We start from the raw sequence: 10,517 nt of genomic DNA on the forward strand, positions 1-10,517 counted from the left end.
ACCCCTGCCCAGACCTTCCGAGCCTTTTTTGCACTTGAGACCCTAATGACCACTGCAGGTGGAAGCATTTCCGCGCCCTCCCCCACACCCCCCCCACCCGCCCTCCCAGCCTCCCCCTGCCCTTTCCGCTGTTATTGCTTGTGTTGATTTGCATGCCATTTTGCTTGTGGTCTCCATAGCAACAACTACCAAATGGCCTAAGGATAATAGAGGGGCTCTGGGGGCGGGTGAGGGAGCCCCACGAGGGGTTTTGACTTTAAAAATGAACCCGGTTCCACTGCAAGCTTGGCATGGGATGGCAGCCCCTCCCAGCCCCTCCATCACTCAAGCTCCCCGGTACCCCTCACCCAAGGCCCTGGTCCCTACCTTCCCAGGGAGAGGGGAGGCAGCATCCTGAAAGGAGCAGGGGGAGGCCGAGGAGGCCAGGGAGGAGATGAGAGCACCCACCGAGGGCAACCAGAACCCTCTGGAGGCGTCTCCATCTGAACGATGAAGATCTCAGCTCGAGGCTTGTCCTGTCTTCATCGTCCCCCTTTGCCTCTGCCCCACCCCTTCTTCTGGGGCCTCTTCTGCAAAAGACACAAAGAAGTACTTCATGTCTGAGTGCAGGAACTGGAGAAATCATTCTCCAGTTCGCCACACGTATCCAGCCCTGAGCTGTTCACAAAATGCATTCAGAGCCGCGAACCCCAAGGCTTGGCGAAGTCGAAGGGCCAGGACCGCCCTCCTTTAAAAATGAGGGAATTAATGCAGTTGCAGCCGGGCAGGGGGTGGGGGGACCCGGCCTCCCCCGCCAACCCCTGCATCTTCCACCGTCACCTGGAAACCCGGTCCCTGTCCTGAAAGTCTGACTTCCGAGTTGGACTAGATTCTCCCGATTGTATTTATCTTCAGGGCGTATTCCCGGATAATCTCTCACATCCTATTCCCACGGCTCTGCGAGTCGAGGGGGGTCCTCTGCCATGCCCTCACTCTCTGCAGCGCTTGGAACTTTGTCCCTGGCCCCCAGTAAGAGGGATGCTCCGACGTCTCAAACTCAGGCTGGTAATTCGGATCAAAGAAGTAATCTCATGGGGGCAGGGGGCAGGGGGCAGGGAGTGGGTTTTCAGGGTACAAGCAGGGGGCACGTATGGGCGGGCATGGCGCGCGGTGTGCTGGGTCAAGCCCCCCTGGGCTTGGTTTAGCGCATTGGAAGGCAAACTAGGGCTGGCAGGTCAAATCCAGCCCCCACCTGTTTTTGTAGTTACTGGCGCACGGCGTGCCCATTCGTGTGTGTGTGTGTGTGTGTGTGTGTGTGTGTGTGTCTGTGGCCCGTGTCTACTTTCAGGCTTCAGAAGCAGAGCTAAGAGCAGATTATAGGGCTCCCGAAGCCTAAAGTATTTACTATTTGTCCCTGTGAGAAAAAGTTTCCTGGCCCCTGGTTTAGGGAATTGCTCACAGGAATGTTCTCAGGCTCGTCTTTTTCATTTCCATACACCTGGGGCATCCGATGGTCCAACCATAGCCTGTCAATCACTGTTGTGGGAGAGTCACTTAGTTGAACATTTACGGAACCCCTGCCATGAGCTAAGAACTAGAGTAACCGAGGAAATACACAGAAGGCACGCGTGGTCCTGACCTCGGGGGGCTCACAGGAGCCTAAGAGACTGTGACCACGACTGCGGCCACAGGGTACAACAGAGAAGGCGGCTGGATGGTCCCGTGCAGGCTGGGCTGAGGCGGGAAAGGTGGGCAAGGCTGGGAGAACTTGGGAAAAGCTTCCTGACCGAAGCGACAAGGACCTGAGTCCCCCAGGGCCACTCGCTAGCAGCAGAGGAGGGGAGCGTGAAGAGTCAGGGCTCGGAAGGACGAAGGATGCCTTCCTTTCCGAATGCGTGGAGTTTGAGGTGCCGGTGACACATCCAAGCGGAGACGAGAGCCACTCCATTTGCCACCGTGTGCAAGCGTGCGGCATTCAGGAGCGACAGTCTGGGCTGGAGATGGGGCCTGGGGGGTCGGCGCTCCGTGGGGACCACACGGCACCCCGTGACCTCGCGGACCTAAAGGGACAGTGTTCAGAGGCATCGCAGGCTACATACTTACCTCCGCTTTCCACCGTCATCCCAGGGGAGGCAGGGAACCGCAACCTCGTCCTCGGGTCCCCAAATGGCCGCCCGGGGAAAGATGGGGTCTGTGCTCAGCGGGAAGAGAGCCCCTAAGTCTGCAGACTTGGATGACAACGTTCTATAGGGTTAAGTGGGGACCGGGACGGTTTAAATGGGAAGGTCAAAGCTGGTCTCTCTGCAGCATAGGACACAGCACGGCCCCACACAGCATTCACGGTGATCTGCTCAGTAACCATATCAGAAAGGTGACTTCAGGCCCAAGAGAACAGAGTCTTGAAATATAGCAGAAAAACCCAATGTTCAGGGGTGCCTGGGTGGCTCAGTCGGTTAAACGTCCAACTTCGGCTCAGGTCGTGATCACGCAGTCCGTGAGTTCAAGCCCCGTGTCGGGCTCTGCCTTGACGGCTCAGAGCCTGGAACCTGCTTCTCTGTCTTCCTCTCTCTCTCTGCCCCTCCCACGATTGTGCTCTGTCTCTCCCTCTCTCTCTTTCTCAAAAATAAACAAACACGGGAAAAAAGATTTTTTTTTAAGTCCAGTGTTCAAAGGAAGGGAAGAAAGATTCAGATGTTTCCAGAAGTCTAACTCTGAACCCCAGGTTTGGCCAAACAGCTCCTCTGAACTTCTGGCTTTCTGTGCTTCCCTCCAGCACGGGTCCCGTCACACGGAGTGATTTTGACTTCACCCTCGTGCGCACCCGTGCGTCACGCTCCTTGAGAGTGGGGGACGGTCTTACTTAGCAACCCCACGACTTTGGAGGGAGCCTGATACCGCAAGGCGGGGCTCGGTAACGATGCCTGCATTGGTTGGCAACCTCCATGAGGGGGGTGTGTGTTCGTGTCTCTTCCTAGGACTCCACAGGGCACCGGACAACAGAACGTTCTTTGATACCGGAAAGGTCCTGTATCTGCCCTGTCCCGCAAGGGAGCCACCAGCCTCCTGTGAGCCTCTACCGTGGGGACTGGATCTCCCGCCTCCGGGAAGCACCGGGTAAGTCCTGGCTGTGGGGGAACAGACATCCCCTTCTGTTGAGTTGACAGGCGCAGGCAGGGGGGAGCAGAAGTGACCTCCAAACGGCACGGCTGGCTTTGCTCTACGAGGAGTCCCGTCCCTCCACGTCCCACCCCCTTCCGGGGACCTGGCACGTGGGCACTGATTGGACATTTGGCACTCAAGGCCGCTCCGCTCGCCAGCTCCCACCCACCTGCCTCCCTCCCTCCTCAATTAACTCAGCAGCAGCGACTTTGTTTCCCTTTGCCAAGATCGGGAGCTGGCATCCCGGCATGTGCCAGCCCCAGTGGGGTGGAGGTGATGGGCGCCACACGCCTGGCACTGCCCCTCATTGGAGCAGCCTCCCCGCTACAGAACCTCAGGTCCCTGGGGAGCTGCGGGCTGGCTGAGCGACAGGCCCCGGGCTCAGGGATCTGCGTGGTAGTTAAGCCTGAGTTGAGTTAGTGCAGGCTGGGTTGTGGCTCCTCCTAGGATCTGCCAGGGGCGGGCAGGCAGGCAGGCAGGCAGGCGGACGTCTCCATCCTGGGAAGGGCTGGCCAGCAGCCCAGGGGGCGGGGCGGGACAAGAGAGGGAGAAGGAGGGGCAGAGGCTCCTCTCCAATTAACAGGGGTGGGGGGGTGGGGCCCCCCTGCAGTGTCCTCAGAGGGTTCCTCCAGGCTCTGCCGGCTAAACCTCTGTGGCCCCTCTGTCCCAGGCCTGCCATCGAGGCATCCGTCTTCCGTGCACTCACCTGCGGGGAGGTGTGGGCAGATGAGCAGCCTCCCAAGCCCCGAGCCCAGCCCCCAAGTCCCAAGCCCCGGGGGCTGCGTTTTGAACAATTCCCCCAAGGTGACCCTGAAGCCGTGGTCCGTGGGCCACGTTCTGAGAACTCTGCCCTGGTCCTCCCCACCAGGGAGTGGCCGGGCTGGAGGGGACCCCTGCCTCAGCTCGTCCAGGCCCCGGTGGTATAGACTTGTAGACAGAGGCCCAGAGACCCGAGCGGGCCGACCCATGGCAGCTGGCCACACGGGCAGGCTGAAGTCGAGGAAAGAGCTCCAGACTCTCCTCTGCATCCCACAGCCAGGACCGAGTGCCGAGACAGAAGGCGACCCCGGGGGAGTCGTGCGGACACTCCACTGCCCCTAAACGTCCAGGAGGTGAGGTGCCTATCCAAGGAGAAGGGCTGAGTCCCTGGGGACCATGCCCAGACCCCCTCCCCCCACCCGAACCACCTGACCTCGGAGAAGCCACCTGACCTCGGCCCGTCCCAACCCAGCAGGTGACCCTTCCTGGCCCAGGTGACGCTGACCGGGGCCCAGAGGCCCTGCTCTGACAGGCAGATGCTACCTGGGAGGCAGGGCCAGCGCGGACACAGGACTGTGGGACAGTGTGTCTGTCAGTATGGTTCCTCCGCTCGCCCCTAAAATGGCCCCTGGTGGCTGAAGGAATGAACGCGGAGAAGTACCTGGCACACGGAAGGTTCTCCACTGTTTGTGGAGAGGGGGGAAGGGCAGGAGGAGAGGGAGGAAGGGAGGGTGGGAGGGAGGGAGGAGGAGGAGTGCAAGGGGAGGGAGGAACCATTTTCTGAAAGCTGGTGGGGAAACAGAAAGATTACTGAATTGGATCCAGAAGCCTCGTGTTTTGATCTCTGCCCTGTCCTCTGGCTGCATGGCCTCGGCTTCTCTCTCTCTCTCCAGATGGCCTTGGGGACTTCCTCCCTCCAAGCCCGTGTCTGCGTCTGTAAGGCGCGGAGTGGGCCCGGATGCCCTGACATTCGCGCTGACATTCTAGGCTCCCGGCCCTCCCCCCCAGTGCGGGTGGGATCTTCTCCGGAAATGGCTTTTCCGGCCTCGGAGCTCCCTCCGGGCTCCCTAACGGGGGCCGGGAGCCGCTGGTGGAGCATCTGCCTCCCAGCCTTGTGCAGGTGAGGTTCATCAGTAACGACAGGAAAGGATGTCAGGCTGCCAGGCTGCGTCTGAAGCCACCAGGGGCCCAGCAGCCTGCTGCGCTTTGTCATAAAATATGTTGTCACCTGGGGAAGCATCATCACGGATGAAATATTTCAGGAGACAAAAACAAGAGATGCATTGATTTTTTTCCACGAGGTCAGACAACTTCTGGGAAGCCTCTTGTAACTCAGCTGTCATGGTGCCTGTCCCCGAGCATTCGCCCAGACTGTGATGTCAGCGGCCTCTGACCCAGGCGGGCTCCCTTCGCTGATCACAGGCTGTCCTTCCCAGGGGCCCGCAACATCATCCGGCCTTCCCAGACTTGGGGGGAGGGGGGGGGCACAAGAATGACCTGGACCCAGGGAACGCTTCCTCTCCAGATGCATCCAAATTGGCCCTGAGGAAGTCCTGCACAGGTGGCTCCGGCAGGGCTTCTGCGGATGAGCGAAATTTGTCATCAGTTTATGGCGCCCGCAGAGACACCTGCCAGGTTTCCCGGCCGGCACCCCCCGCCCGCAAAGCTGAAGGCACTGTTCTAACATCCAGTGCGATCACGGCCAAGTTGAGGTAGAGTGAGGCCACCAGACTGGAGGGAATTGCCACGGAAAAGATGGTTTGTGACTCACAGAGCCCGAGGAGAGGGGCCACGTGGCGAACGAGTGGGAAACGTGGCAAGAACGTTTCTCGTGGTTTCCGTGGGAAGGGCCCAGTGGGTCAGGGTAAGCAGGTTTAGGATCGGGTACTTCGAGTAATTTCAGGGGGGGCTCTGGGGCATAGGAGCTGTTCTCGGTCGTCTCCTACCTGGTCCCGGGATAAGTAAGGTAGGTGGTCGGGGGGGGGGGGGGGGGGTGGGCGGCCAAAGTGCGAGAGCCCAACAAACAAGGTGGTGGGGTGTGGGTTCCGGATTGGTCGGTTCGTATCTGAAAAGTGGGTTCAGGTGAATTGTTTACAATATCTAGGGATTGGCTCTCCCTGGCCGGGGGAGGGAGGGAGGGAGGGGGGGTCCCTCTAAGGCCAGCAAAACCCCAGATGTCAAAGTATCATGTCTGTAAAAGACCTGCGTGTTTAAGACAGAGTTGAAGGGGACGACCTTCATTTGCATATGCAAATCAGAAGCTGTAGGGGGGCGGACACCTAAGCAGAGATTGTAAGGTTATGGGTCCTAGCGGGTGCCTTTTGGGCATGGGATGTAGGAATGAGCCGTCCAATAGGACGGCCACCAGCCACGTGGGACACTTTTTTTTTAATTTTTTAATGTTTATTTACTTTTGAGAGAGAGAGAGAGAGTGCACTGGCAGGAATGGAGGAGGGGCAGAGAGAGAGGGAGACACAGAATGGGAAGCAGGCTCCAGGCTCTGAGCTGTCAGCACAGAGCCCGACGCGGGGCTCGAACTCACAGACCGCGAGATCATGACCTGAGCCGAAGTCGGACGCTTCCCCGACTGAGCCACCCAGGTGCCCCAGGAGTGACTCTTAAGTTCTCGACATGCAAACTGAGATGTGCTCTATGTGTAAAAGTTGAAAGACTTCGTATGAATCAAAGATGGAAAATACCTCATTAATCATTTTCATATGGATTATGTGTTCAAGTGATAATACGCTATTTGTCTCTTTTTACTGTATCTGCTAGAAATCTGAAAATGACCTCAGTGGCTCACAAGTTTTTCCATTGGACAGCACTGCTCTTGACCTCCCCCAAAAAAGGGACCCAGGCACACACAACTCTGTCGAAATGTAATACGGAGGGATGGGATCTTTTATTCTTTCCTTCCAGAGCTAAAAGGACCCTAGAGAAGGAGGCGCTCCAGCCTCTCTGACCGCAGCCCCCAGACACACACCCCCCCCCCCGCCCCCAACACACAAACACACACAGAACTGTCCGGTGAGAAACCATAGCCTTGAAATCTAGATCTTTCCCAAAGCTTTGTGTTTTGACCAGCTTGCTAGAAAGCTTCAAAAATAAATAAATAAATAAATCAGGGGCGCGTGGCTGCCTCAGTCAGAGAGGAGCATGTGACTCGATCTCAGGGTCGTGAGCTTGAACCTCACGGTCAGTGTAGAGATTACTTTTTAAATTTTTTTTTACGTGTGTTTATTTTTGAGGGAGAGGGAGAGACAGTGTGAACAGGGGAGGGGCAGAGAGAGAGGGAGACACAGAATCCGAAGCAGGCTCCAGGCTCCGAGCTGGCAACACAGAGCCCGGGGCGGGGCTCGAACTCACAAAGCACGAGATCATGACCTGAGCTGAAGTCGGTCGCTCAGCCGACTGAGCCCCCCAGGTGCCCCGAGATTATTTTTTTAAAAAATCAGTATACAATAAAGATAAAAATAAAACCCTTTAGCCATAATTGATTTGGAGACCTGGGTGATAGGCTGTTTCTTACATTGGCTGACCATCCATTCTTTTAACTGGTATGAGTCTTCCTGGGGCTCTTGAACTTGCCCAGGCCGGTGCTGGTGTGGACGGGCAGGGCAGGGCTGGGGTTGGAGTTGGGAAAGTCTTCTCTAACTGGTGGGCTTCTGTGAGGTCATGTTCATGTGAGGGGCTCCGTGTCCTTGATCTGAAGTCAAAACCAGGCCCTCGTTTTGATTCCCTGACTCCAGAAGCTCTTCTCCTGACTTAGCAGCAACCTTGTCTTTGCGTGTAACTTCACCTCCGGGCAGCTGATCCGCACTGGCTCTCTGGAAAGTTGGCTCAGTGCTCTCCTTCCCTGAGTCCTTCAGGTGGTGCCACAGCCAGCTTTAGGTAATATGACGCTGACGACCCCACTGTGGCATGATAGAGAAGATACCTGGTCTTTGTCCCCAGTTCTCCGCCACCCCCCACAGATCTTCAAAAGCACTTGGAAACTTCTAGAGTGGTAGGAACTCCTCTTTGTGATGCTAATGAGCAGCTCCCGTGGCCTCTGGAGGACTGGCTTCTGCAAAGACTAACCACAGGATTAAAGGTTGGAACAGGGGGCCAGCCAGAGACCCTGGAGGGATGGAGACAAAGTCTACTCTTTATAGTAAAACTATACGCGAAGGTATAGCGCCGTCCTGTGTTCTGGGAGTCATTTCAGTGAATCGTCAAAGTCTGAGAGGTCAGAAACCCCCATGAATTTGTGGCCAGCTGGTCAGAAGTGAGGGTGGCTTGGAGACCCCCCGCCTAGAGTGGAGGCAATCTTGTAAAGGACTCAGTCCTTCATTTGTGGGGTCGGACTTGGGACTGACTTGGGGTGGCCCGTGTCGGAACTGAATTACACTTCAGAGTTGGGGTGGGAACAGGAGCCTCGTGAAAAGATGCTGTTGTAAAGATGAAATAAAGTAATAAAGGTAAGAAGTCAGCCGGTAGCTCTTCTGTTTGGCCGTCTTCTGCTTCTGCCTAAGGGAGGCTGAGCACGAGGACCCATCCTGGCTTCTCAATGGCTACGAGGCCTGGGGGAGGCCACCCCTTAGTCCTCTGTTTCCCCATCTGTGAAAGGAAGACCAGACAAGGTCACTTCTAAGGGGGTTGGGGCCCAGGCTCTAACCTCTATGATTTAGGGGCACCTGGGTGGCTCAGTCGGTGAAGCATCCGACTTCGGCTCAGGTCATGATCTCACGGTTCGTGGGTTCCAGCCCCGCGTCGGGCTCTGGGCTGACACCTTGGAGCCTGGAGCCTGCTTCTGATTCCGTGTCTCCCTCTCTCTCTGCCCCTCCCCTTGCTCGTGCTGTCTCTCTTGCTCTCAAAAATAAAATCTGTGAGTTACTCTACCGAGTGTTACCTAAAAGTGTGCTTTTACCTCTCAGAGATAGAATATTCTATGGCACTCCGGGCTTACTGATTAATAAAGAATTCTACTGCAAGAAAGAGATTAGTTTCCATAGAAAATCGTAATTGACTAGCCGTGTGCTGGTCTCCTCCGGGACCCGTGTTGAGGTTCAAACCTCAGGGGAGACCAAAGCCTGGCTGTTCTCCAGGTAAAAGCTTGCCCAAATTGCAGGCAAAGCACCTGGAAAATCGAATGTTACGGAGCTAGCTCCATTCTTGAGAGGGTGTCTGTTCTCATAGACTGGAGAGATACCGAGGCCCGAGCAGCCAGGATTTGAGCAGGGATCTTCCACGGCCCACATTCCACGACCAGCCTGATTTTGAAATGCCAGACAAACCGCCCAAGACTGAACGGGGCTCTGCTGAGTGTGTTAAAAGTACATTCTGATCCTTCTAAGTCCGTAGCTGTGTTCTATTCAGATCCGTGAGGGCTGCAGGCACCTGTGACCCAGATCGTCCCAAGCTCCCCTTCCTCACCTTGTCGTTGCCTGTTGCCTCTTCTTTGCCACCAGCCCCCAGGTCAGACCTCCTTCCTTCTCCCCTCTGGCGCTCGAGCCTGATATTCCAAGACACCCTTTGCTTCCAGCCCAAGCTCATGCTTTGCTGAGGGCCCAGCCCCAGCTTGGAGACGCTGACCCCGGACATAACTCTGGCGCTCTCCTCACTCTGGAACCTTGTTTCATCCTGGCAGTGTGGTACAGCAGGGACAGCGGTCACTTGGCTTCCCCCAAAACAACGCAAATATTGTCAGAATCGTGCCATCTTTGTGCTACAAGGAGCCGGGGCGTCTTCCGAAAACTCCCCTTCTGTTTACCAATGGGGAAGGGGTAGTGTGTTCAGATTGGGTGGTGGCCAGGGGTGGTGCAGGCCTTGAAAGAGCTCCCCCCAAGGCAGAACAAAGAGGCAGAAGTTTATTGAATACACCTAAAAGGAGCAGGGGGCAGGACAGCAGAGGAGAGACACTCAGCCAGGAGGCGGTGGTGAGGGGACTATAGTCACAGGACTGCGGAGTGAGGGAGTATGGGGAGATATGGAATTCTCCCTTACTTGGTAACCTTACGAACTGTGCCTGGTTGTAACTGGTCGATTATGGCCGATGGCTCTTTGGAGGTGGGTCGCCTAACAAGCCTGTTCGTGTCAGCTCAGTGGTCGGTGGTGGCTGTGGGCTCAAGGGAGAATTGCCCAAGCCTGTTGCCTAAAAGCAACCTTTACAGAAGGGACTTAAGGGGCACAGAGGGAACAACTTACCTTAGCATACATCTTCCACACGGGCAGGTGGGAGTTCAGGGGTCCCCGAGACCACCCGCAGGCTCCGTGATTCACCCAGAAGGGCTCCCAGAGCTCAGCAAAACCGTATATTCCCATGAGGACGGCCCATTACAGCAGAAGGGCACAGCTGGAGATCAGCAGAGGGAAGAGGTGCGTGGGGCCGGGGCTGGGTCCAGAGAGACCAGGCGTGAGCTTCTGGGTGTCCTCTCCCCTTGGGGCTGTGAGGACCGGGCTCGGTTCTCCCAGAACGATGCGCGACAGCACGCACAGAGTGCTGCCACCAGGGACGCGCGCCTGAGCCTCGGTGCCGGAGTTTTTGTCGCGTCTCCGTCAGGACTGCCCGCCCACGAGGCTGACCTCAGTCTGCAGCCCCTGGCAAACCCAAGGCCCCTGCGTGAACACGCTGTGCTCAG

At 56.8% G+C, this 10,517-nt stretch overlaps 1 long non-coding RNA gene across 1 annotated transcript; it reads left to right on the forward strand.

Annotated features, from left to right (window-relative positions):
- Positions 1-2,988: 2,988 nt before the first annotated feature.
- On the forward strand, positions 2,989-4,564 carry LOC123604626. The gene is made up of 3 exons (XR_006715395.1): positions 2,989-3,093; positions 4,174-4,250; positions 4,373-4,564. It is a non-coding gene; the product is annotated as an uncharacterized LOC123604626 (long non-coding RNA).
- Positions 4,565-10,517: the final 5,953 nt, after the last annotated feature.

The sequence above is a fragment of the Leopardus geoffroyi genome, chromosome E1 (genome assembly GCF_018350155.1).
Source record: "Leopardus geoffroyi isolate Oge1 chromosome E1, O.geoffroyi_Oge1_pat1.0, whole genome shotgun sequence".
In the NCBI taxonomy this organism is placed as follows: Eukaryota; Metazoa; Chordata; class Mammalia; order Carnivora; family Felidae; genus Leopardus; species Leopardus geoffroyi.